Source organism: Phalacrocorax aristotelis, chromosome 10 (assembly GCF_949628215.1).
Source record: "Phalacrocorax aristotelis chromosome 10, bGulAri2.1, whole genome shotgun sequence".
Taxonomy (NCBI): Eukaryota; Metazoa; Chordata; class Aves; order Suliformes; family Phalacrocoracidae; genus Phalacrocorax; species Phalacrocorax aristotelis.
In genome coordinates, this window is record NC_134285.1 from 2,124,637 (window position 1) to 2,148,749 (window position 24,113).

A 24,113-nucleotide genomic window follows, 5' to 3' on the forward strand; every position below is an offset into this window, starting at 1 on the left:
TAGGTGCGTACGAAACATGAGCTGAAAGTACGAGCGTCAGTAAAACTGAAATGTTTAATTTGATCTAAATCAAAGTGTTCCTTTTCCTCCTTATTCCCTTGGTAACTGCTTGGAAAATAAAATGAAGTTATACTCAGGCATTCTGTACTAATCTGACAAGTGGTTTTGGCTGATGTAAAGCTGTTGTGAATCTCAGCACACTAAAAGCAGTAAGATGTCAGATACTCTGGGAAAAGTGGCCCTATTGGTTTCATGGGGTAGCGAGAGCCTGGCCACCCTTAGGGAAGCTGGCTGCTCATGACTCACAGGTTTTGATGAGACTGGCAGTCAATATCCAGAGGCAGGAGCTGCAGATAGTTGGCATTCATAGCTGGCAGGAATAGCCGCAGCTCCGAACCAAACCAGGAGGCGTATTCATTGGCTGTAAAAGTGCTGAGCGGTGAAGATTTAAAAAGAAAATCGAAGAGCAGCTCACGAATCCGGGGGTCAGGAAGGACAGTGAGATCCCTCTGGAATCACAACCAGCCCACAAAAAGCGATTTTAGCAATTACTGCTTTCCGCAGGTATATTGAACTGCCTAGTGGCAAGAGAGTCTTCCTCTTCTCCCCATCACATGGTGCACAGTTTTCAGGAAAACGACCAGTTTTTTAGCATGTATGAACAGTAGTGCAATACAGTGTAACACTGGAGCAATGAATTTTGGAGCTGAACAAGATTATTTCATTAATTCCCTGCAATAATAACTTTGCTCTACATTTTCCAGTAGAAAAGCCGTTTGACCACAGCCTTAGCTAATGAAGATTGTTATTCCTCTTCTGTAAGGGGTGAGTTGTGAGGGAAACCAAGGTACGAAGTAAAAATTTTGAGAGAAAATAAGCAACCTTTTTAAATGCATAAGGTGTCTGCAGTATAGCCCATAACATGCGTAAGGATAACCACTCTGTCTGGATCCTCCTCTGTGAAGCCCAGGCACGTGAGCTCTAACCTAGCAGTTCAGAGCCCAGGGCTTATATTACCGTAAGAAGGAGAGTTTTTCTCCATTGTGGCGTTTTTAGTATTTCTGAGACTTGTAACGGGATGCTGTTCTCTGGCGGGGGGAACTTTTACTGTACCTCCTCTGCTGCAGCGTTCAGCTCCTTTATGAATTCAGTCAGCTCCTCAAAGGAGCGTTTCTCCATCTCCAGCAAAATCTGGACGGTCAGGCGCTCCCTCTTAAAAGCATTTGTGAGAACCACCATCGCTCCTATTTGTCTGGCAGACAGAAGGTCAAGAACTTCATACTAATGAGGAAAACACAGCAGAAGGAATACAGACTTAGAAGGCCGTTTGCTCATAAACTCGTTACAGTTCTCAGCCATGTACATAGTTCATTGTTTATGTTTCTGACTGGTAATGACTCCTCAGAGCCCTAAAGCCACCTGAACGTCCCCACCGTGCTACACAGCACCAAGCGAGGGCCTTCCCTCGCCTGGGCGGATGAAAACCATATTATGTCCTAACAGAGTAACAGGTAATGCTAATCATCAGCTCTTCTAGTTAACTAAAGTAATAGTCCTTCTATTCCCATTGCTAATCACATAACTTACTCTACTGCAGTATTAAAACCCTGTGTGGCAATGAGTTCTGCAGAGGAGAGGAAAGCGCTGGGCTAAGGGGTGCCCCTGCTTGGTTGTTACACTTATATAAAATGCATGGAAGAATCATGAACTGCATTTAACACTGAAAGTCTGGAGGAAGCCCTCCTGATTTCTTTGGCAAGGATCTTCCCTTGGGGATAGTTACGGAGGAGGAGAATACCTCCTGGAAGTTCAGTTTGTGAAAAACATTTGAAACTTTTGATACCTTTTACAGAGCTGTCTGAGTGTGGAAACCTTGTAAGAAAAGGCTCTTTGTGAGATTCCTAAATAGTTGTGGGTTTGTCTTGGTTTCCAGTCTCAGAGTGTCAGTGTTGGCAGAAATATGGGTAAGAGGATTATTATCTGTAGGGTTATGTCTGAAGGTTATAATAAAAAATATCAGGCAATGTTTTTGACTCACTGAAATCATACCAGGACCGAAAGACAGCCCCAAAATTTCCATAAACTGTTTATAAATTCTGTGCTGTAAGAGCTACGTGTGTCCTTACCCCATTAAAGTCCTTGTAGAAGTCAGTGAGGTCGCTGTAAGGAGCAAAATGTAAAAATCTGTAGAAGAGAAGTTCCAGGAAACTTCGGCTGCTGTCATACGTGCCAGGAAATACCTTTTCTGAGAAAGTACAAGGAGTCTGTCAGTTCACCGTGGTAACCGATCTTTTTTCTCAGCGCACCACAATGTGGCTGAAAACCAGGCCTGCGACCCATGCTGCCCCTCAGTCCCGAGCGGCTGCAGACACCGGGGGATTCGGCAAGCAGGGGGCTCTGGGGAGCTGTGGGTGACAGGCAGGGCTGGGGATCCCCGAGTGCTGTGGGGCTCGTTCGGGCACGGGGAGCTGCTGTTTGCCCTGCGGTTCTGGCAGCTACCGGGGGGTTCCTGGTAGGCTGTTGCTGGCAGAGCCGTGGTGCTGAGGCATCGTGGAAGAGAACAGATGGCCAAGTGGTTTGGTTTCTTGGCTATAAGCTGCAATCAATATTTGATGTTTCAGAACTCTGCCCTGGGAAGCCCAATGACTGAACGGCCGCCGGGCAGCCTCCTCATGCTGTACTTGCTCCTGCGAGTTAATTCCTCTCTGAACCAAGGAGGGACAGGGAGTTGGCAGAAATATTAGCAGAGATGTGACAGCTACAATTCAAATATGCCATGGAGGATGCCCAAAAGCAGACCAGTACCTGAAAAAGTAAGTTGTGATTCCAGGATTCTTTTGATGAAGAGGTAGATAGCATAGGATGTGTTTTGTGGAAGCTCAGGAAAGACGTTGTCTAGGCCTCGCACACTTTAAGGGTCAAGAAATAAGATATCATCAGCCTGAGACTGTAAAGACTTGTAATAAATAAATTAATAAAATTATTTATGATAATATTTAGTGTAAGTCTCGCCTCAGCTGTACTACATTACAGCAATAAGGATAATAACAAGACGTGCAAAAGGCACAGGCTTTATAAGGTGTGGGAGAGTTGGCATACAACCGTCCCGGAGCTGGGAACAAAAGGGGTGGAGGGTATGTGAAGGTACCAAAGTAGAGCAAAACACAGTACGTGTGTATGTGGAAAACGACGCCTGAATCTCCTTTACTGCAAAAATCAAGTTGAGACTCTTTTGTGTTTTTTTTTTAAATCCACATGAAATGCTAGCACTTAGTTGCGCTGGGAAAGAAAATGCTAAATCGTGCGCTGCTTCCCCTGCCAGAGGTTTCCTGCAGCTGGAGTCTGGCAGGCAGCGCTCCTCAGCGCGTGGTACTCACATGGCCGTGTAGGCTGGGAAGCTGAGGTCTCCGGGGATTAACTCTAGCAGATCTGTGTTTATGCTGGGCAAGAGGAATCTTAGGTTCTCCAGGAACCAGAATTCATAGTCGAGATCAGCAAATTTATAAAAGTGCTTGGAAAGGTCCGTGAAGAGCGTTGTCAGCATTTCCCTCCTTACTTCACCATTTCTGATGCCCGCCATGCCTTCCTGTGGGGGGTGGAAATGTCTGTTACATGGGAGCTCTTTGGGGGCGGCACGGTGAGGGGGACGATGACTCCCTTTCACACGCATCCTTGCTTTACCTGGTGCCATGAGCAGGACTTTCTCACACATGAAATGCCTGAGAATCCCTGCCTTTTTAAAGGGGAAAAATATTTATAACGAAGTTACAATACCTGTGTCAGAGCCAGATTGAACTTCATCAGGAATTCGCTCATCTTAGGCTCTGAGATTTGGGGATTTTCACCCCTCAGGGCACTCAGGACATCCTGCATTGTGGTCACATTGACCAGCGCATCGGAGGTCAGAGCATATTCCACCAGCTGGTCGATGCTCAGCACATCCAGAATTTTGGCCTAGGAAATACTGATGTCAGCCACCGAAGATGAGCCTACCCCCTCTTCACTAGACCTAGCTGTAATATTTTTTTCACAATTTTCACACTTTTTGCAAATTGTGTGCGTATGGGTCATGATTTGTAGAGGCTTGCTTATGTCCTGAAGTTATTTCTCACATCCCAGGCAAAGCTGTTTCAGCACCGGGAAGACTTTCAAAATGCTGACATACATTTTTGTTTGGACTGGCTATGGGTACCCATTTGAAATTGGAGCTTCTTTCAGTGTTCTGTTCATTGAAAACATATTATTTTTTGATTTAGTGTTACTGCGTAGAAGTGGGAAGATATTCTATTACAAATCTTGAAATTAAATCCTTTAATGCTCTCTACTGTAGGATAAACATTTCTGAAAGCCCCAGTTACCCATGTGCACTTAGTGTAGAGGTCATACATACAGGGTCAAAGTTGTTGTTGGTTGCTCTGACTTCCCGGAGGGCTATATCGTGGAAGAAGGATTTCCAGGTGGCTTGTATCCATTCAGTAGTGGACTCAGTTTGACCATCTAAGTGGGAAGAAGACGCAGTGACTCTTAGGGAATTACCCACCACAGCGGTCCTTCTTTTTTAACAATACAGACATTGCAGAGAAGTGGAAAACTCATATCCCAGCTGATGGAAAAGAATAGCTGCCTATTTACTGATATATTGCAGTGTTACTTCTAGCTCAAGAAGACTCTGAGCCACAGATCACTTGGAAACCGGTGAAAAGTAAAAGGGAAATATGAGATTATGCTGGTTGGGTTCCTTTACTCCTCCCTAAACATTGCTCCTGACTAGTGCTGGATACAGGGTGCTGGCCTGGATGGGGTTTGCTTTTTTTCAAAGGGAAATGACACTTTGTACCTTAAGAAAGTAAAATCAATGTGCAATAAATAGCAATAGAGAGGGAGAAAGAAAAACTAGGATCCTCAGATCAGGTCTAGATACCAGAAGTATCACTTAATCCTTTTGTCTTTTACAGTTTCCAGGAATATACACTGTGTCTTGGGACAGTCACCAGAGATCAACGGGGCATCCTGGTGTGAGGTAGCATTGGAAAGACAGCATTTTTCCACTTGGACAGCCCTCTAGTGCACTAGTTGCTTGCCTTTGTGTATGAGTCTGTATTGCTGTTGTTTTATACATCCTGGGAGTCCACCAGCTGAGCCCCGGCTTTCCTGGAAGAATCTATTAGCTGGAATGTGTGGCTTCCCAGCATTACCTTTCAAGATCTGGAGGTTCCGTGCAATCCAGAGTGCTACATCTCTTCTAGAGGGCTCAGTCATGTATCTGTAAGCGTTATCAAGCGCAGTAACACTGGGTGGACAGGAAAAAGGATGCAGGTGAAACACACGGGATGATGGACTCTTTGTGACTTCCTCTAACTGGAGCCTTGGACAAGAAGAACAGTCTCTTCTTCAAGATATTGTAGCCAGTTCCTTCACCTGGCAATTTCTGCTGAGAGACTTAATACTCCACCCCTATTGTACAAATAGCACAGGCCAAGGCCTAGATTTGGTATGGCTCGGCTCTGTAACTTCATCTCAAACTTCTGAGATTACTGAGGTGTGGGTAAGAGCTGTGAAAAAATACCCAGACTAGAGCCATCCAGGCTGACAGCACATCACCTGTCTTTCAGGTTTCAACCTGACTCCATGAGTTGCCCTGTTTACTGGCTGAAGAGAGATCCCAGCAATGCCCAGAAGACTTACACAACAACTAAGGAGTCGTAATCCTGCAGCACAACGAGGGCGAGGGTTGATTCATTGATGACGGGTCTCAGGAAGTACAGCTCACTTTGGAAGGTGATGTTCCAGTCAGCAGCAGTGTATGTCTTCATTCGCTCGGACATGCTGGTCAGGTATTGCAGGAGGAGCAGCCGAGCGATGTCGTTGTTTGGCAGGACTGTGATCTTACGCTGAAAGAAAACCATGTGGTGAACACATTGGTGCTAGGGCCATCAGAACTATAACTCTGCAGGTGGGGAGGGAGCTATTTAAGTGGTTTTCTAGGCCAGAATTTTGGTGAATTCAAAATGGAAGTGAACAGTACTCTGTGTCACTGAAAGGACCTGATGTGTACAGATATTTGCAGATTACTCATGTAACAGTGTGCTTTCAGAATGACAGTATTTGCAAAGCCAGTTTTTCAACTAATAGCTTAAGATGGCAAGTCTCTGCAGGGGGGATGGAGACTGCAGAGAGCGTGGGTAGTGTCTACCATGCTTGCAGCCTTGGTGAACTGTGTCAGACTCATCTGAACATCCTCAGCTTCACTTTGCTGGAAGAACTGGACAAGCTGGACTGCTGCATCCATACGGGTCAGTGTGTCCGAGTATACCATCATGTCACCAATCTGAGTGGGAGTGAGGAGGTCCAAAACCGCATACTGGCGAAAGACAGAGGAATTGAATTCTGTTACCCCGTACCTGGGCAATTTAATTTCCATGTTTTCTGGCACATCCTCTCTCGAGTGCAAAGGCAGCCTGGATATGTACAGACTTACCGCATCAAACAGTTGGTGGTAGAGTGAAACCAATTGAGCATAAGGCGCTTCTGTGCAGAATCTTCCAAAGAACTGTAACAACCAGTCTCTAGTTGTGGCATGGGTGGAGCAGGCAGGACCTATGGGGAGGGCACAGGAAAACAGATAACATGGGAGAGTAGATCCAAGTGCACATCGGTATCCAGGATTGCTAAAGCACCTTGAAGGCAAAGGAAAGGGTTGAAGTCCCTGACTTTGATGGCTTTGGCATCAGCCCTCCAGTGGCATGCTCTGCCCTCTTCTATTTTCATACTGAGAACAAGAATGAGTTCTGAGAAGAAATACCTGTTACTTAATCGAGCAGATCGGAAGGTATTGAGCAAAGCAAGAGATTGATTAGCTCTGTCCCACAACTTGGAGAGAGTGACAGGGCGCATGGAGAATTAGCTGAACTGATCGGGGTTACCAGTGAGCTCAGACTGCTGGGTGAGGAATGCCACGATGTAGTTGTATACATCCATTTTGCCAGCTGCAGGGATTTCAGAGAAGACTGCGTTGATCCCAGTAATTCTGTAGAATAAGGAAACCTGGAGTGAGTGAAGGACTCTTGGGAGCCAACCCTGTTTGCTGAGTAGCTCTCATGAAATATTCTGGGGTTGTTCTCTCTGGCTGCCCTGAAAATAGATATATCAGAAGAATCAAAGTGAAATATTGAAAGCCTGACTTCATTGGTGACTGGGGAGTTTGTCATTGGTTTTAGTGGAGCCACAGTGAGTCCAGATTGGGATCTTGTCTCAAGAAAATGTTTGAGTCCAATTAATACCTGAATTCAGCAACCTGTGGGCTAATACAAAGTAAATAAAAGCCAAATAAAGTGACTTGCCAAGACATGCAAGACGAGTGAGTGAGAAGAGTGGCAGTAAGTGTCTTCTGATCTTTTTCTGGAACCATGGAACCGTGTTCCCTCCTTTTGCAGTTCATTCACTGCACTGAATTATTCTTTTACTAAATGGTTTAAATCTCAAGTAGCACGAAACAGCCTCAGTCAGGGTGACCGTGACTCACAGAGACTTGTAGGAGCCGCAGGACATGCTGTTGGGGATGTCTTGAAGGATGGCAGCATGAATGCCTGGCAGAACAGCCACGAGCCTCTTCTGAAACCAAAGGTGATAGTCATCGTCTGAGAAGGCGGGGAGCCCAGAATGGAGCTGTTCCACTGTTCTCGCCAACATGGTGCTCTTCACCGCCATCGAGATGTTGAAGGTGTTGGCAAAAGGCTGCAGCGGGAACATAAAATGCAGCTGTAAGGCTCTGGGAGAATATTTGAAAACCAAGAGAAGACTTTCTCTGTGATGCAGTTTCTATTTCTAACCCAACAGTAATAGCAAATCATGCAACATCCAGGAGGATTTTGCAGCGTTGTAACAGTGCAGCCAAGGCCTGACTAAATTACTGTGATGCGTCAAGTTACACACAGGCAAAATTTCCAGCACAATCAGCATGGAAGAATGGAAGTTATTTTGATGTCCCCACCTTGATCTTCTGCAGCAGGGAAATGTTTTGAATTAATTCAGCACAGTAGGAGGAACTCTAGACCTCCTCTAGACCTTCAGTTTTCAGGGATGTTGGTCTTCTGTGTTTGGGAGTTGTTTGAGGCAGCCAAGCTGGTATAGCTCCCCATGCTTACACAGATAGAAGAGTTTTCCTGAGTTACTTTTGATTTATGATGCTAAATATATTCCCTGACACCTCATCAGACTCTCACAAGTCCTGTATTTTATAGCACTAAATATAAGCTGTATGGTGCTATTTTATAGTTCAGTTCCTACCGAGCCTCAAGAAATGGTTTAGTCAGCTCTTTACTTTGCCAGGTGTGTTATTTTCACTGTCAAGGGAATTTTCTTTTCTAGTTTCATGGCATTACTGTTTAAGGGAGAATTAAAGGTCCGACTGTCACCCCTTTGCTATTCTTCCTGCTGTCACACCTTGTGTCTTGGTGGAGGCTGTCAGTGGCCATCTGTGGTAGTTTAAGTAGTAGTTTAAGCTCTTGTTGAGCTTTGTTGCCTCTTAGAGAATGCTGAGCACCCTGCAAAGCCAGGTCCCAGGGGAACAGTGAAGGACCTGGCTGACGTGACAAAGCTGCTAAGTGTCTGAAGCTGCCTCCAGGAGCTGCCGCCAGTGTCTCGGTGAGTACAGCCCAGGCGAGACTCTACCTCCACGCTAGAGCCCTGCTTTCTCAACAAACAAGGTGGGAGCAGATGGGTTCTAAAGAGTTTCATTGTTTTCTATTTAAGCAAAATAATAAGAGTAACAATCATGATTTCTGCAGGCCTGAGGCTAGCTTTATACCATTCTAGGCATGTGCTTCATCTTCTGGACAAATGGAGGGAATTAAAGATGGTTGCTCTGGTACAAAGCTAGCTTTCAAAGTCCTGGGGAGAGCTGAGTTAGTCGTGATGCCATGACCCAGTAGGAAGTCTTCTCTCTGTGGTCAGATTTTACTTGAGGGAGAGACCTGCAGGGTCTGAGTCTTGCAGGCTAAGACTTTGCATATCTTCTGTTGGTCCGACGAAAGGTATTGCATTTACAGGGAGCCAAGAAGGGCCTTTAGCTTATTGTTGTATTAGAGGAACCTCAGCAAATAATTGGCACTGGGTGCACAGTCAGAACTGTGTATCTGGGAGAGGAATTGCTACAGGCTGAGTCTAGGAAAAATCGTAAATTTGGGTGAATTAATATGATATAAATTAGTGGTGCTTTAGGGACCACTTTGAGCCTTATTCTTTTACAAAGGCTGGTGATCCAGCCTGCGTCTTTCAGGCAGGCAGAGGTGGGAAGGGGTTGGTGGCAGCTGTGTCAAACCCAAGCACAGACTAAATGTGTGAGGAATGCAACATGCAACGACATAATCTCTTTTTGGCCTCAAACCTGCTGCAAACTTCCCTGGCAAACCTGTCATATCACCTTCCTTTTGCTCTAGGTTATTGCACATTTACCGTTGGAAGACTTCTGTCCTTGCAAACCTCTCCCACTGAGCCCCATTAACAAGCTGTCTGCAGTTACCTCCTCTAAAGCAGAGTTAAGCTCATCCCAGTAAGCGGCCAACTCACGGAGACCCATCAGCTCGGTTAGCCTGTCAAAGATTTGTTCAATGTTAGCAACATTGCTGAACACGTCTTGGGACAGCGTTAACTGGGCAAGCTGGACGGCAGTCAACTCCTCCAGGAACGCCATCTGGAACAGAGACAGAGAGAATTCCTTATAAATATACATTTGTACTTCCTTGACTTGACACTGTTGGCATGTGTGCCTGCAGCTTTCCTGCACACCTTGTCTTCAAGGACAAGGACTTTCTCCTCTGGCAGATGCAGGTTATGATATTTAATGTTCATGCTGGAGCAACGGTGTGAGACTGAGACAGACGCTATTTTTTGTAGTCTTGAAATAGGAGAGAGTATTTGCACCAGAAGTGTTAGATTTTAATGGAAAAAGATTCATTTTTGAATGGCTAGTGAGAGATTGCAGGTGTTTGCTTGGCCCAGGTGAGCTGGGTACCTCTCAGAGCTCCTTCTCGTGCTGGGGTGAGAGCGAGGCAGGCCCCAGTTCAGGCTTCTCTGATACTCTCCATGGAAACATCCCTTCGGTGCCCCATGGAAAACACACCTAGTTGTCTCATAACCAGCCCTGAACTCCTCAAAGACAGAGAGAGAATCTGGATGAGATCTAGAGATCCTTTGGCTCCCATGCAGGTGCTGTAGCTGCGCACCCATCCTTTCTGCTCGATGTTGGGTTGTTGCAAAATGAACCAACTACGTGGGGGTTGTTGGAACTGAGATGCAGGGGAATAATCAGAAACTGGAGTCGAACTCTTCCCATAGCAGAGGGAAAATCCTGTGTCTCCTGAGGAGGATGGAAAAATTTCCATTGTTTCTAATGGAAAGGGCAACATGGTTTAATTTCCTGTTTGTTGTTGGAACTATATTGTAATACTGTCTGTCTCTCAGAGTATAAATCCCACTATGAATTGTGTGACTGTCTAAAAAAGAAATAGAAATAGTTTTGCTCAATGGTGGTAAAATTTCACAAAGTGTCTAAATCAGCAGTCTTACCCCAGTAAAGTTTTCATAGGCAGCAACAAAGTCTGTGATGTTGGCTGTGGATCTGAATCTCCGGAAATTAAGTGTCATCCAGTTTTCATCCATCTGACAATCTAAAATGCAGCAATAACAATTATTTACGTTTCAGTTTAAGACTCTCAAAACCTAAGATCGTTCCAGGGTATTTACGGAAATGATCGAGGAAATATTTCCAATTAGCATGCATCTAAGCAGCGAATCAGCCTGGTTTTAACCAGGCTGGCTCCTGTCAGTGCAGTTCCTGGAAGACTGTCACAGAGGGGTGTCTAGTAATTTCATAGAAATCAGGACACTCTTGCTTCGTTACTTTTCAACTTTTATTCCTTACAAACATTGTAAGACAAGGATGTTGAAATGGAAACATAATTCAGTGGTTCAGTAACTCCTAAAAGCAGTTTGTGCTTTTAATAAGGGCACAATTAATGTTATTAAAAAAAAAAAAAAAATCCCCCTTTTTTCAGTCAATGAGCAAATCTGATGTTGCTCCTTTGCAGGAACAAGGGCTGCTCTCCATTTCAGACTGGGGCAGCTGCACCAGGGTGGGACTGGCTTATTGAGGCATAATTGGAGTGCAACATTTACAGCCTACAAAAACCTCTGGCTCCAAATTATTGAAAACTCCTAGGCACAGGAGAAACTCAAGTGTCAGTGAGGTCCGAGGGACACCAGATGCCTGAATAAACTCAGAGGGAAGAGGAGGCTCACTTAAGGGAGGAAGAGTTTGGACAATCCATTGGGTTATATCAGTCTTTGTCTCTGTTGTCATGTCATCAAATGCATAGTCCAAACCTCTCACTCTGTAAGACAAGGAGAGAGAAGACACATGTCAGCATCAGTTATATGCCGTGGCTTTCACAGGTCCAAGCTAATAACGTTTTTAGCGCAGACAGCCAGGAGTGTCTTCTCTGATGGCACAGATGAATTCACAGCTTTTCCTCTCACTTGTCACTCGGATCCCTCCCCGTAGCCGCAGTGACATTCTCCTTTACAGCGCACGCAGATGAGAGACGCTGAGCTGGACTTATACTCACATCACGTGGAAGAGTGGGCAGTCACTGAGAGCAGGCAGTGTCATTAATTCATTGTGAGTGATGGAGCCTAGATACAAGGTCAGTGTCCCTTTGAACAGGGATTCCAGGTCTGCTCTTGTCATTGAGGCAAAATGTGGCTTCAGGATCTGGAAAATGCCTTTGAGCATTATGTCACGAACCCCAGTGCTTGTTACGCTCTCCATGTGCATCTAGGGAGAAGAATAAATGGGAAGTGATGGACTGCTAGAGTGTGATGGACATGCTTATCCTGGGGTCTCAGTCATTATGTGCATTGGTGTGGCTTTGTTCTCGCAGAAATGAAGAGCAGATTTCATGATACAGGGCTGGGCAGTGTAAATGAAAACATGCTGGTTTTTTTTCTTTTTTTCCTGCTGCCTATTCTGAGAGACTTTATAATTCTGCTTCTTTGGAATCATGCCATTATATTGTTTTATAGAAATTTGCTTTAGAGAAATCTGTGGATGATTGTGCAGTCAGGAGCAAGAGCAAATGAAAATGAGACCCAACAAGAGGAAGGATGGTGCCAATAGAAAATAGAGTCTGCAACTGGAGGAGCTCTTACCTGTGCTGCAAGAGAATTAACTTCACGCAGAAAGGTGTGGAGTTCAGAGACGTTCCGGGTTTGGAGGGTTTTCATAATCTCCGTAACATCTATCTCTGCGCTGGCCCTGGTGTTTTTGGTTAGGATATGGGAGGTGATGAGTAGCTGTCCTAGCTGCACTGAAGTTAGCAAATCTGTCACTTCAAACTAGAAAGGAAAGGAGAAGAACGTCATCCTATAGGCGGTTAAATGCTCCCACCAGCTCTTGTCTTTCTGCATGTGAGTCGCCACTCAGAAGCTTACAAATAACCCCAGGCCAAGAACGGTGCCCAACTGCCGTTGCGGAGCGACACGGCGGAGCAGCCTTGTGGAGACCCAGCGGGAGCTTTGCTCTGTGTGATACCTACTCCATTGAAGCTGGGATTGAGGCGGAGGAAATCACTGTAGTCAGTGTAAATGCTGGAGAATCCAAAGTTGTCCTCTAACCACTCTCGGCTGTTAGAAGTGGTGAACGTACAAGCTGCTCCTGCAAGGGATAGCATGTTGGATGGTCAGAAGCTAATGGAGCCTGCGTGCAGGAGAGAGCGGAAGCTTCATCTAACATGTCAGATGCTCCTCTAGGCAAGACAGCCAGATAAGCATGCGCTTCTGGAAGAACACCTCTCTATAAGAAGGTGAGGTAGAAATGGTGCCGTAGCCACAGCCAAAGCTCCGAGTGGCTGCGGGAGGTAGAAAGTGGTGCTCAGGAGTGCCAAGCAAGAGGTTGAAGTTTCTTCCCAATTTCAGATACTAGAATCATCCCACCCTTCTGCAATTTGGCTTGGCCACACTGTGCCACAGAGTACTCCTGGGGTGGTTCACCCAAAAGAAGGCAGGGGTCTGCTTGTTTTTGTGAATTTTGTTGTAATTCTGGAATTATGAGTACTAGTGCTCATGCGTTCCCCAAAAGTAGTGTAAGCTTTTAATCCTAAAGTGCTTACAGGTTCGTGAGAGAAAGTAACATGCAGGAATCTGTTACCTTCTTTTGCTGCTTGCCTATTGAGAAAATCCATTCTGGCCTTGTACACAGCTCTCTGCGTGTCAGGATCTAACTCATGGTGCACAGAATTCAGTCCTTTGTAGCTGTATATAGATAAAAATGAAACATGATTTCAGTGCTTCAGAGCAGAGTAGTTATGAGCCATGCTGTACCGAAAGAAAAAGAAGTATGTAAACCTAAGATAAGCTTAGCCAGTGAGAGAAAAGTAGAACGGTTTAGAACCTTGTGAAAGATTAACATTCCCTTTCGTGTTGAGGTGCTTTGTTCTCATACCATCTGTTCAAGTTTTGCCTATGCTAATAGTTATTTTCATTGTGCTGTACTGCTTTTTCTGGAGAGACAAAACATCGTTTATCTTGTGGTCGTAATCTAAAAATTATTATTTCAAAATTTCCAGGGCAGCATTTGGCAATAAGGTAAGTGCTGCAGGTTCATTTTCATGGTAGTCTTAGCAGCAACAGGTAACAAAACCATAGAGCAGTCACAAGGTTTGCAGGGTAGAGCTATGTTTATGTATTATCTCTGCTAGCTTGGTTTCTCAGTAAGTGCAGGTGACAGGAATACTCACATATCTTGGAAATCAGCGCAGCCTACTTTCGTTGGGAAGAGCCTTAATATATTTGCATCAGTAACAGAGAGCATCCTTTTCAGTTTCACCTGAAACAAGTCTTTCAAGGACGGTGAGCACAGATCTGGGAAGTTCTCTCTGACTTTGGTTAAAATGGTCTCCAGCACCGAGTACATCGCGTTGCGGTCAAGTGGAGGAGTCAGTGTTAAAGTTGATAGTTCGGTCAAGTAGTCTTCAAGGTAGAGGACGTTATTGGCGCTGAGGACTTGTGTGATGGCAGCAGCTAGGCTGCCGTTGGAGAGCACGTTGCTGCGGACTGTGAGCTGGGCTAGCTGGCTGGCGGTGAGGACCTCAAGGGCTGTAAACTGATTAGACAGGCATGGTGCAAGACTTAAACTACTGAACAAGCTGTTACACGAGATAAATTCTTCCATACAGCACTGTAGTTACCAGATTGTTGAATATATGATGCAAGTTTAGTAGGCGCCATGTGGGCATGTACTGCTGAGGGCTGACTGTTCACTGACCTGTAGCTCTAACCACCAACACTACAACCCTTAGGCAAGCGAAAGTTTCAGTCACTTTATCCCCCACCCCCTCTTGCTTGACTGTTCTCAGCCTACTGGATGAAACAGCTGAAGGAAGCCCTATTTTCCAAGTGATTTCTTACCCCATCAAAGCTGCTCCAGCAAGAAGCGAGATCATTATATGATGCATAATTTTGGAAACTCTTCCAGTTGGTCAGTAGCCACTCTTTTGCTGAACTTTTTTCACAAACTAAAAACATAAAATAATTTGTTATTTCTTGAGACAGATAAAGATGGGTCTTCTTTGAGACCATGGGGATGGAAAAGGCTTGGAGGGAGAGTACTGGGAAAATGAAGATGAGTTTGACCCAAAGAATATAATTCTCACTGATCTCCTCCTCTAACACAATAGTTTGACCTGAGTTCAGAAAAACTTTTTAAATGGTCTCGTCGTGCTGCTGAAAGCACAGGAATGGTACTGAATAATTTTTGTTAGAGTACTGTATCATCTGATCACCTTAACAGCTAATCCTCATTCTGCAGACAATAGCTGTTAGTAGTTTGTACTGGGATCTCTGTCAAATCTATTGCACTTATACCAGGAAAATTTGGACTGTAAATACTGATCACTAACCGTGTACCGTAAGGAATCTTCTTATCCAGTCGGCTACCAGTTGCCTCGTGCTGTTGTCCATCTCAGAATAAGCAGTGTCCAGAGCTTGAACCCTGGAATCAAAAGGGACAGATTAGACAAAACCTGTTGCCAGCGCCTGGTGTGAATAACAATTTGTTCGTTCATATTTCCCTTCACTTCCTTCTCTAAAAGTTGAACATTAGAAATCCTCTTTGGGTGCATGGTAGAAACTGAGATAACCCGTCATGTTCTAAGGTGAATTGGTAGAGCCCTGTTCATATCCCAGCTAATTTCTTCCCATGTCCATCCTCCTTCACATCTTCTTCCAAGCTTCTGCCTGTCTCCTTCACCAGCTCCTCTCTCTGGGAGAGGTCCCCAGGCACAGAATGTAATAGCAGAAAATGTTATTTATGTCTAATAAATACCTGCTCCTTTCTCATATGGCTGGAAGAGAACCCTGCTTACAGCTACCCCCTGAACAGCAGCGAAGGCGTGTGAGGCACAGGTGAGCGTTACATATGGTTGTACCCTATACAGTCATGTGACACTGGTCCCAGTGAGCACACTGGACAGTGTGCTGCATTCGTCTTGTTCTTTGCTGGCGGCTTTCACACACTGGGCCCTGGCATCTTGTTCTGTCTTTCTTTTTTTTTCCTAGCCCTATCTTAACTGTTCTGTGGATTGATCTTCATAAGACAAATCAGGAACAGAGATAACTGGCAGGAAAATAGACATCAAAATTGACAATGCACTCTATTTCCTGGCTCTCAAACCACAGGCTCAGGCATGCCATCTAATTAGACCCTGAGCTTAGATCAGACGTACACTGCGGCCAGGCCATCGCAGGTGACTGGAAGCTGTGCCATGCAGTCCAGGATGCTGGTGCCAATGGAGGGAAGGTAGGCGTGCAGGGTCTCCTGGAACCAGGAGGCCAGGAAACCTGCATTTGCAACTTTAGGATCAGACTTCACGACTTCCCATGCTGCGTTTAACATGAAGGTTTTGGTCGCCGATGCAATCTGGTCACTGCGGACCTGAAAACAAGATGGAAAGTGCTGAAAGTATTGCTGGTTTATTATGGGTATTATTGCCACGCTTAGGGGTAGTGCCAAGACCAGAAATCCTTTGTGTCTGTACAAAGACTGGGACAAGAATGCCGTCTCTTTCCCAAGATCTTCAGGTTGGTTCTTGTCTTGCTTGTCCAGCTCTAAGTGACTTGGCTGTTCTTGAGAAGATATAGAAATTGCCTTTGTGCTTTTAATCCCCATACGTAACCTCCAATGAGTTCACCTGTGCTGCCTTGAAAATTACTGCTGAGAGTGGCTTGAGCAAACCCATTTTCCTTGGTGCTGACACTGTACTAGGAGCATGGACATGTCATGAACTGTGTCCGTGCTGAAAGGCAGTAGCTTGTTCGGGTAGGCTGTGCTCTCTTCAACAGAGACAAGAAGTAAATGCACGTAGAGAAGGAGGAGGTGTTCAGCTGAGTACATCCATCACCTCAGTAGCCAGACTCCTCTCCTGTTCATGTTACAGGAGAATGGGAAAATAAAGTTTTGGGGAGGATTCGGAGGGGAAGAAGGGAAGAAAAGGCTGGTTTGTACTCAGACTTGTGCTTGTGTTTTTGTGGAATGGTAGTAACAACATACTAGAGACCTGGTGCTGCAGACTCCCCAGGTAACTATTGACTAGTCTCTGCTCACATAGCAGCGTGGGGAAAAAAAAACAGTCAGATACTTAAGCCAACCACCTATGGATGTATCCCAAGCTAAAGACCCCCTGCGTATGGTCTGGAGAGGTAGCTGCTAACGGTCCTCCTCTCTGGTGGTGACATTACCTGCACACTGATTTCATTCAGAGCAGTTTGCAGCACTTCACTGTTGACTTGTTGAAACAAGAGCAGGAAAGCCCCTTGGTCCAGGAGAGCAGTAGGGTCTGTGATGTAGCATGTGAGGATGGAGAAGAGTTGCCTTGATGTCAGCTTGGTGCCCTGAGACAAACACCAGCATGTTACATCAGAAAAAGGGTAAAGATCTACCAGTCTGGGGTCAGAGTTTGTAGTTCTTTTTCTCTCCTTGTTCCTACAATCTCTAGGAAAAGAGGAGTGCCCAGGCTTGCTTCCTTTTGCCTGATGGGAGCGATTTCAGAGCAAGGCCATCTGGTGTGCCCAGGGAAGGGAAGGCAGATCTGACTGGGGATGTCTTAAAGTAGCTAGAAAGGAATAGCTGGGGAGTTGGTAGGAGAGACCTGTTGGAGGTGACGTACCGAAGCACAGGCGTACTGCCGGAGGGAAGGGCTGCACCAGTCACCGCTCTTCAGGATGGAGCTTAGATTTGAACTGGAAAGAAAGCAGGAAACTTAGAACATTTTCTGTTAAATGTCTGATGAGAAAAGGGCTTGGTGGGCTGCAAAGGGCTTGGTGGGCTGCAAAGGGCTTGGTGGGCTGCAAAGGGCTTGGTGGGCTGCAAAGGGCTCAGGTTCTTTTGGTAAAACTTTTGGGAGATGGTATTTTAGCACTAGGATAACCTCTCCCAGGCCGCATGGGTACCGGTTCCCAGGGGTGCCTACCTGCTTTCAGACGAGCAGTATGTTGGAGCTGTGAAAGAAGAAAGAAATGTATGACACTAATATTTTAGCCTCTCCCTTTGGGGATGCATATGATGCTTTCTTTTGGGTACAGACAGTATCAAACAGTTCTTCCAGGGAGCCTTCAGCTCCCTGTGTTTGCTGTTCACGTTGTATGTGATGTTGTGGGTGTATAATGGCATTTCTTTTTAGTGCTGGGCTGAGACCCCTGAAATGCTCTAGAGAGCCCTTAAATAAGTGACGTAGAAATTTTACGTGGATTCTATTCAGGGAGATTTCCTAGGCGCATCAGCTTTCCAAATGCTTTCATTCTGCTCTTTTGTGTGCCTAGACCCTGCCCAACATCTCAAGTATGGTATCTTAGATACAAACAACATTTTACTTACACATGAGGAATGCTGGGCACTGGGGAAAGAAAGGAGAGAAAGCAGTGGTTAGGACAGAGGGCAGAGTATTCTGAGCTACATGACATAGGCTGTAACTTACTCAGGCTGCTGGCTGCGAAGCAGTGACTCCTGTATTGCCTTGCCCCATTTGCATCAGGCAAACTATCAGGATGGGTTGAAAGATGCCCAGTACCACCATACACCCGTTGGTTAGGACAGGCTGGTTGCTCTTGGCTCAGGACAGACTGGCCAGATACTCAGCTGGTGCCGGTCGGCGTCCTGGTGGAGCTGCACTCTTATTCCAGCCAAGAGATCAGCTTTAAAGCAGGAACCCTCCCTGGCTGTGGTATTGTACCTTCCCTGCTCCAGCCATGGGCTTGTGGAGCTCTGGGAAGTATTGCGGATGTTTGTTAGTAACCTCATGGAGGTTCCCTTGCACCTGATTGCTCTTAAGTGGCTGTTGCTGAATGGATAAAAGTGGGTTTTGCCTATTATAAGTGGCCATTGCAGGTACCTGATGTTACTTTTAAGTGTCTGCTCTATGACCAATAGCCCAGAACTAAACTTTTTACAGCAGTCAGTGATGTTACAGACATACCTGATTTAAACTTTTTACACACGGCCCTAGAAAAAAACAAAACAACAAACCACAGATGGAATAGTTAAATGAGTGGAAATAAACTTATTTTCTTCTATCATAGACCCCCACAGAAATCATAGAATCATTAAGGTTGGAAAAGACCTCTAGGATCATCAAGTCCAACTGTCAACCCAACATTATCACATCTCCTAAATCATGTCCCGAAGTGCCGCATCTACACGTTTTTTGAACACCCCCAGGGATGGTGACTCCACCACCTCTCTGGGCAGCAGTGCAAGAACATAAACCAGGGGAGTATGAAATTAAGCTCATTTTTTAACCTTCACTGGTTTACGCCCCTTTTTCTGAAGTACTCGGTTACATACCGAGCACACATCCTAATAATTTGTGCTGATTTTGTTACATAGCACTACATGTTCAGCGTTGGAGCCCAATCCACGCTGCAAAGTCACTACAACACCAGAGACACTTTGCTCTGTTGCTCTAATCAGTATATTCAGCTGCGTGGGAATCAGCCCTCAGCATCGTTGTAGAGCTGAATTGACTTACCTAAAATGAGTAAAGTTCTAAGTGCGGTTAAAAGAGGTGGCCTTTCTTTTCCCTTCATTGTTGTTCTTTTCCTGAGTGAATTGCCTTTTCAAGCCTGAAAAAAAAAAAGTGTAAATTAACAGTGAAATGTCTTTTTTGAGTACAGATAATCTGAAATTCTGCAGAAGTCCTCCTTACTGCCCAGGTTGTCGGGACCAGTCCTTTGCAGACGGAGCTGGACAGCTGAGGAGTGCTCTGAGCACATCCACAGGCTGGCTTCCTTGCTGCTCGCTGGAACCAGCAATCTCTTTAATTGTTTTCAATTAAAAGGCTTTCAGCCTTTTCTGAGATGCACTGCAAGGACAGGTGTGGGTCCCTGCAGAGTGAGTGGAAGCTTGCCGATGGTGGATGGACGTCTGTAAGTTGTCTCCGTGGCTGTATTGGGAAGCTGCTCTGGGTTTGTGCATGCCGCAGCTTGGAAAGTGAAGCTGTGAGGCAAAGGATCCCCCTGGCACCTCTGCGCCACCCCTTGGGGCCAACAGCAGCTCCACTGAGGAGATGGTGACCCGAGCTGGCCTTGCTCCTGGGGTGGTTGGTAGTGCCGGGGACATTTCTGTGACCTCGACTCTTGTGAAATGAAACAGGCTGAGGGGTGGGTGCCTTCTACAAATAATCGGAGCTGGTACTAATCACCAGTGAACAAAAACATTCCTCCAGCACTAAAAAAGAACCTAAAACTTGACTGTATTTTTACTTTTTTAAGCAACAGATATATTTGAAAATAAGTCTTGAGGTCTCGTGAGTGGAGTCTGAAATCACTCCTTAATCCCACAGCTTAAATGTAGCCATGGAGAGTCTCTGCTTTACCAGCCCTTCATTCCCTGGTGTCCCTTTTTAATACAGACTTGAGAAACCCTTTCCAGTCTTGACTGGATAGTCTTACTCTAGGAGTTCACTAAACATGTCTGAGTATCTTTCTTTGTCCATTGTCACTTTTTTTGCCTGATGTACTTTGTGTCAGCCATCACCTTCTGCTTGATGACCGGAGGCAGTCGGATCTTGCTTGTATTAGAAGCTCTCAAATACAAACATAATGTTTTTCTCTGTAACATATCTCACCGCAACGCAGCACAGAGCCTGTGCCACGCATCCCTCCTGTGTTTCAATCAGCGTAGTAACACTTTGCCTTGGTAGAGCAAAGTTTCAAATATCCGATGTCCTAGAACAGCCCCCACCGCTGACAAGTGGCTGTTTGGAGTTGTGTCATATTCTACCGATCTTTTTTACCGTGCCTTTCTGCCTCTATCTTTTCTCTGAGCACCTTGCTTCGTTATTATAAAAAACCTTGAAAGTGATAATGGAATGGCTGGATTTCACCAAAACCAACATCCAGTTCAACTGGAGATCAGTTGCTCTGCCAAGTTATGTGGAAGAGCAGCAACATACACATTCCTACGTAGAGTACCCACTTGCTCATTAATAATCATTAACCTAATCATTTAGCTGGAAGAGGAAGCAGCCTTACCTCCCAAAACTTACCTTTTCTCCTTCCAGAACTTTGTGAATCCTCAAAAGCAGCATGTCATCCAGCAGCTGACTGCAGGAGTAGCTCTTCCTCTAGTGTCACCTTTTTATATGGTGATATCCAGCTGATTGCAGGGGACATGGTGAGTGATGCCAGGTGACTTCATTGACTCATTCCAAGGAGCAAAGGCCCAGCCCTTCCTGAAGCGTCCTCAGGTGTCACATAACTTGTGTCACTTGTTAAAAAAAATTGAACTCCAGTAAGAGTCTCTGCCCTTCCCCACTCATTCAGCATGGAAATGAGCTGCCTTAAAATGAGAACAGCTTTTAAGTGGGAAGGGTCAAAGAATCGATGAAGACTCAACAGTGCAATTGCATAGACAAACTTTCTGTTTTGTTTTCCCAAGTGGGTTTGGGGGGGGCGGCAGTTTAGTATCCCCTGGGGAGCTCAGAACCTGGCAGAATTAGAGCCCTCTGTAGTCTCCTGCCATTAAAGATAAGACTAGCCAACAAAGAGGCATCACATAACGCTGTTTCAATAAACTGCCACTGCAATTACTGGTTGTTAGGCACTTATTCTGCTTATTGGTACAGGAAACATTTCCTCAGTAGTGGTGTAAAGGAAAGCATTAAATCTGTGTCAGCTGGAGGGACAGTTTCCTTACAGGCTTGTTTGGAGACTTCTCATGTGACAAGGTGGGCTGATCTGTTATGTTGTACTTCCGAACCCAAAGGGATTGCTTGAAGAAGCTCACTGTGATTTTTCTTAGCTATTTCTGCTATTCAACTATCTCTTTTTTGGTTCAGAAAAGTGCTTATGTATCCTAAAAACTTTGAAATGGGTGCAAACTCTTGCTGAATTGAATGTAAGAACTTACAGAGCCCTCTGAATTAGACCTGTGCATCCCTGGTTTCAGCTGCCTGCATCAAAGGAATTCCTAAGCCAGGGGATGGAGACGCATCTTTGTGTTTAAGACCCTACAGTGGATTTGTCTTCATGAATTTGTCTAATTGCATTATGGTATCTCTGGTATCCTGTAACAACAAATTCCATCCCTGAGCTCCCAGTGTATGGAAAGATGTTTTGGAAGCTTCTCCCCAGTAATGGAAGGGTTTGCTGGGATTTTGCTTCAGAGGAGGTAGGTCAATACCTTGGAAGTATCAGAGGGGTTTGCCAGGGGCTGCTCCTCGGGGCAGTACAGAAGGTGGGGGAAGGTAACAGGCGTTGCAGCCACCCGCATGGCCAGAGCCATTTGAACCTCGGGCAGTCGGCCGTGTGCTGGAGGGCAGAGAGCTCGGGGAGATTTTGGAAACACTGATGAAGGCTGGTGGGTGTGAGACCAGTTTGTCTTCTTGGATACCCCTGATTTAAAGAGGTTTGTGGGTTGTGGATTAATGTCAAGAGGACGGTTTTGGAAGTCCTTTGTTTCTGCCTTGGTCCCTGATGTAGTTCTGCAGCGCAATCGGTTTCATTTCAGCAGTGAAAGGAAGGTGACTGTTTAGCTTTAGGGGAGGTGAATCATGCTCCTTTATCATACATGGTCATTCCTTTAATCCTCGACATTTGTAAGGACTGTGCCAAGCTCCTGTTAATAGGGATACAGTTGATTTATTGTCACCTGCTATGTCCCAAAGCTTTCTTCAGTACACCAAACGCTCCGGAGCCCTGCGAGGCCCAGGAATGTCTGTTAAAAGCTTCACCAAATATTTCTTACTCGGGTGACTATTTGCACAGGCTGTGATGTGACTGTGAGAGCAGATACTGCTCACGCAAGTGAGAATTAGTCTGGAGTCAGAATCTGCAAAATTTGAATGCTATCTTGATATTTCCTTGTGTTTCACAAGAGCCCTGAGATTGAGCTGGTGAAAAATAATAATGGGTTAGAGGTTTTTATGATTTTATTCAGAAGGCATTCGCTCCCACGCTGTATTTCAAAGCCAAGGTTTGCTTCCTGGTCACCCAACCTTGAGCAAAGTATCGTCAGTAATATGTGATTCACAGTATAGAACCAGTCTTGATTTAAATTAGCGCTAGAATGAATTGAATGAGATATTTTACACTCTCCATTAAGCACTTCAGAAGTTGTCAGTTACTTTGGGGACCAGCTGTACTTTCACAAGAAGGTCTTGCTGGTGAGGTCGGTGGATCCCTGACACGTTAGGTTTGGTACCTCTTGTTATCAGGTCAAGATTGCAGAGTTTTATCTTTAATTGAGCAGCTTTTGGAATGGAAAAGAGGAGGAATGAACAAGCCACCACCACTCGTGCTGAGAACTCAGCCAGGGGAAGTGGAATGATACAAAATGTGTGTTTTTTCTGAAACAGTTTTGAGTTTTGAAGGAGATATGGTTAGAAGCCAAACCAAGCCCCTGGGTAAACTGTGAATAAAAACAGACAGTTCAAGGTGATTGGGTGTGAAGAAATCCATCCCGTACAGGTCCTGAGAAAGGAAAACTGGGCTCCTGTGCTCATCTCCTCCCAAGGACTGTTGTTTGGCTGGTGGAAGCGCCCGTCAGAGCCATCTTCTGACAGGGTTTATGACAGGCGCTTATTATAGACCACCCCTGTCATCTCCTTTGGCCTATTTCAATCCCCAAATTTCTGCTGACATTACGGGAGTGGCCACATGCTGCTGCTCTCTATGCATCTCCTTCCAGCCCACTCGCTCCAGCTCCAGGAGGTGTTACGTTCCTCTGGGACTCTCATATGGAGAGAGGCAGACCTTGTCCCGTGCCAGATATCCCTCGCGATATGTCTGCTCGTGGCTACAAACAGGTTGATTTGGGCAGGAGGGTGGGGGATTTCATGCAGTCTGATTGCTTTTAATCCTGCTTACTTCCCCGTGGATGTGTAAGCACAGCACATACCCTGAACTTACTTAATGTGCCGAAAGACCTCACCTTTCCCCATTGTTATATTGCAGGAATAGCAACATTTTGCTCGTGCGATCTCCACATGAGTGCAGCAGGAACGTGCAGGGCCCTGGGGCTGGGCTTAAGGACTCCACACATCCCTATTCAGCAGGAAATCCTCCCCTCAGACATGCCTGGGGTAAGTATATCCTCGGGAGAGGCTGCCCTGTAGGGAGGGGTTGTTCTGTATGGTGAGCATGGACTGAGGTTTGCCCTGAACAGAAACCTGGCACACTGCCTGGGTACCCCTGCGGTCTCTGGGGCATCATGAGGGGCGGCGTTTGAGCTCAGATATTGGGGCTGCAGTCTTCCTACATGAGGGCAAGGATATGAACTTTCTTTAAATGGGGAATCAATCCCACGCTTGGCTCTGCAGGCACTGAGTTAGTGTCTCGTGCGTTACTTCAGAGCACAGACGTGTTCTGTAACTACAGCAATAAACCAGAGAGCTTTTATATTTTTAGCTGTATTAAGATAAACTACATAGATTTTATTTGTTGCTTTCCTTCATGTTTAATATTAGGCAGTGTGACTTATCTCCTCCTCCTCTGTTGGTGAAAGGAATTTTTAAATTAAGTCCACAAATCTTGCCCTTTACAGCAATTTTCTGCTGGGGACAGGT

At 45.5% G+C, this 24,113-nt stretch overlaps 1 protein-coding gene across 3 annotated transcripts in view; it reads left to right on the forward strand.

Annotated features, from left to right (window-relative positions):
- MSLN (mesothelin) overlaps positions 1 to 24,113 on the forward strand; it is a 79,295-nt gene that overhangs the window by 20,916 nt on the left and 34,266 nt on the right. For 2 of the 3 annotated variants that reach the window (XM_075104682.1, XM_075104681.1), the window contains exon 4: positions 23,503 to 23,630. The gene's annotated coding sequence lies outside the window, so the exon portion shown is untranslated. Of the gene's footprint in view, positions 1 to 5,612; positions 5,779 to 23,502; positions 23,631 to 24,113 lie in introns of all 3 variants that reach the window. The other variant, XM_075104680.1, reaches the window with a different exon arrangement.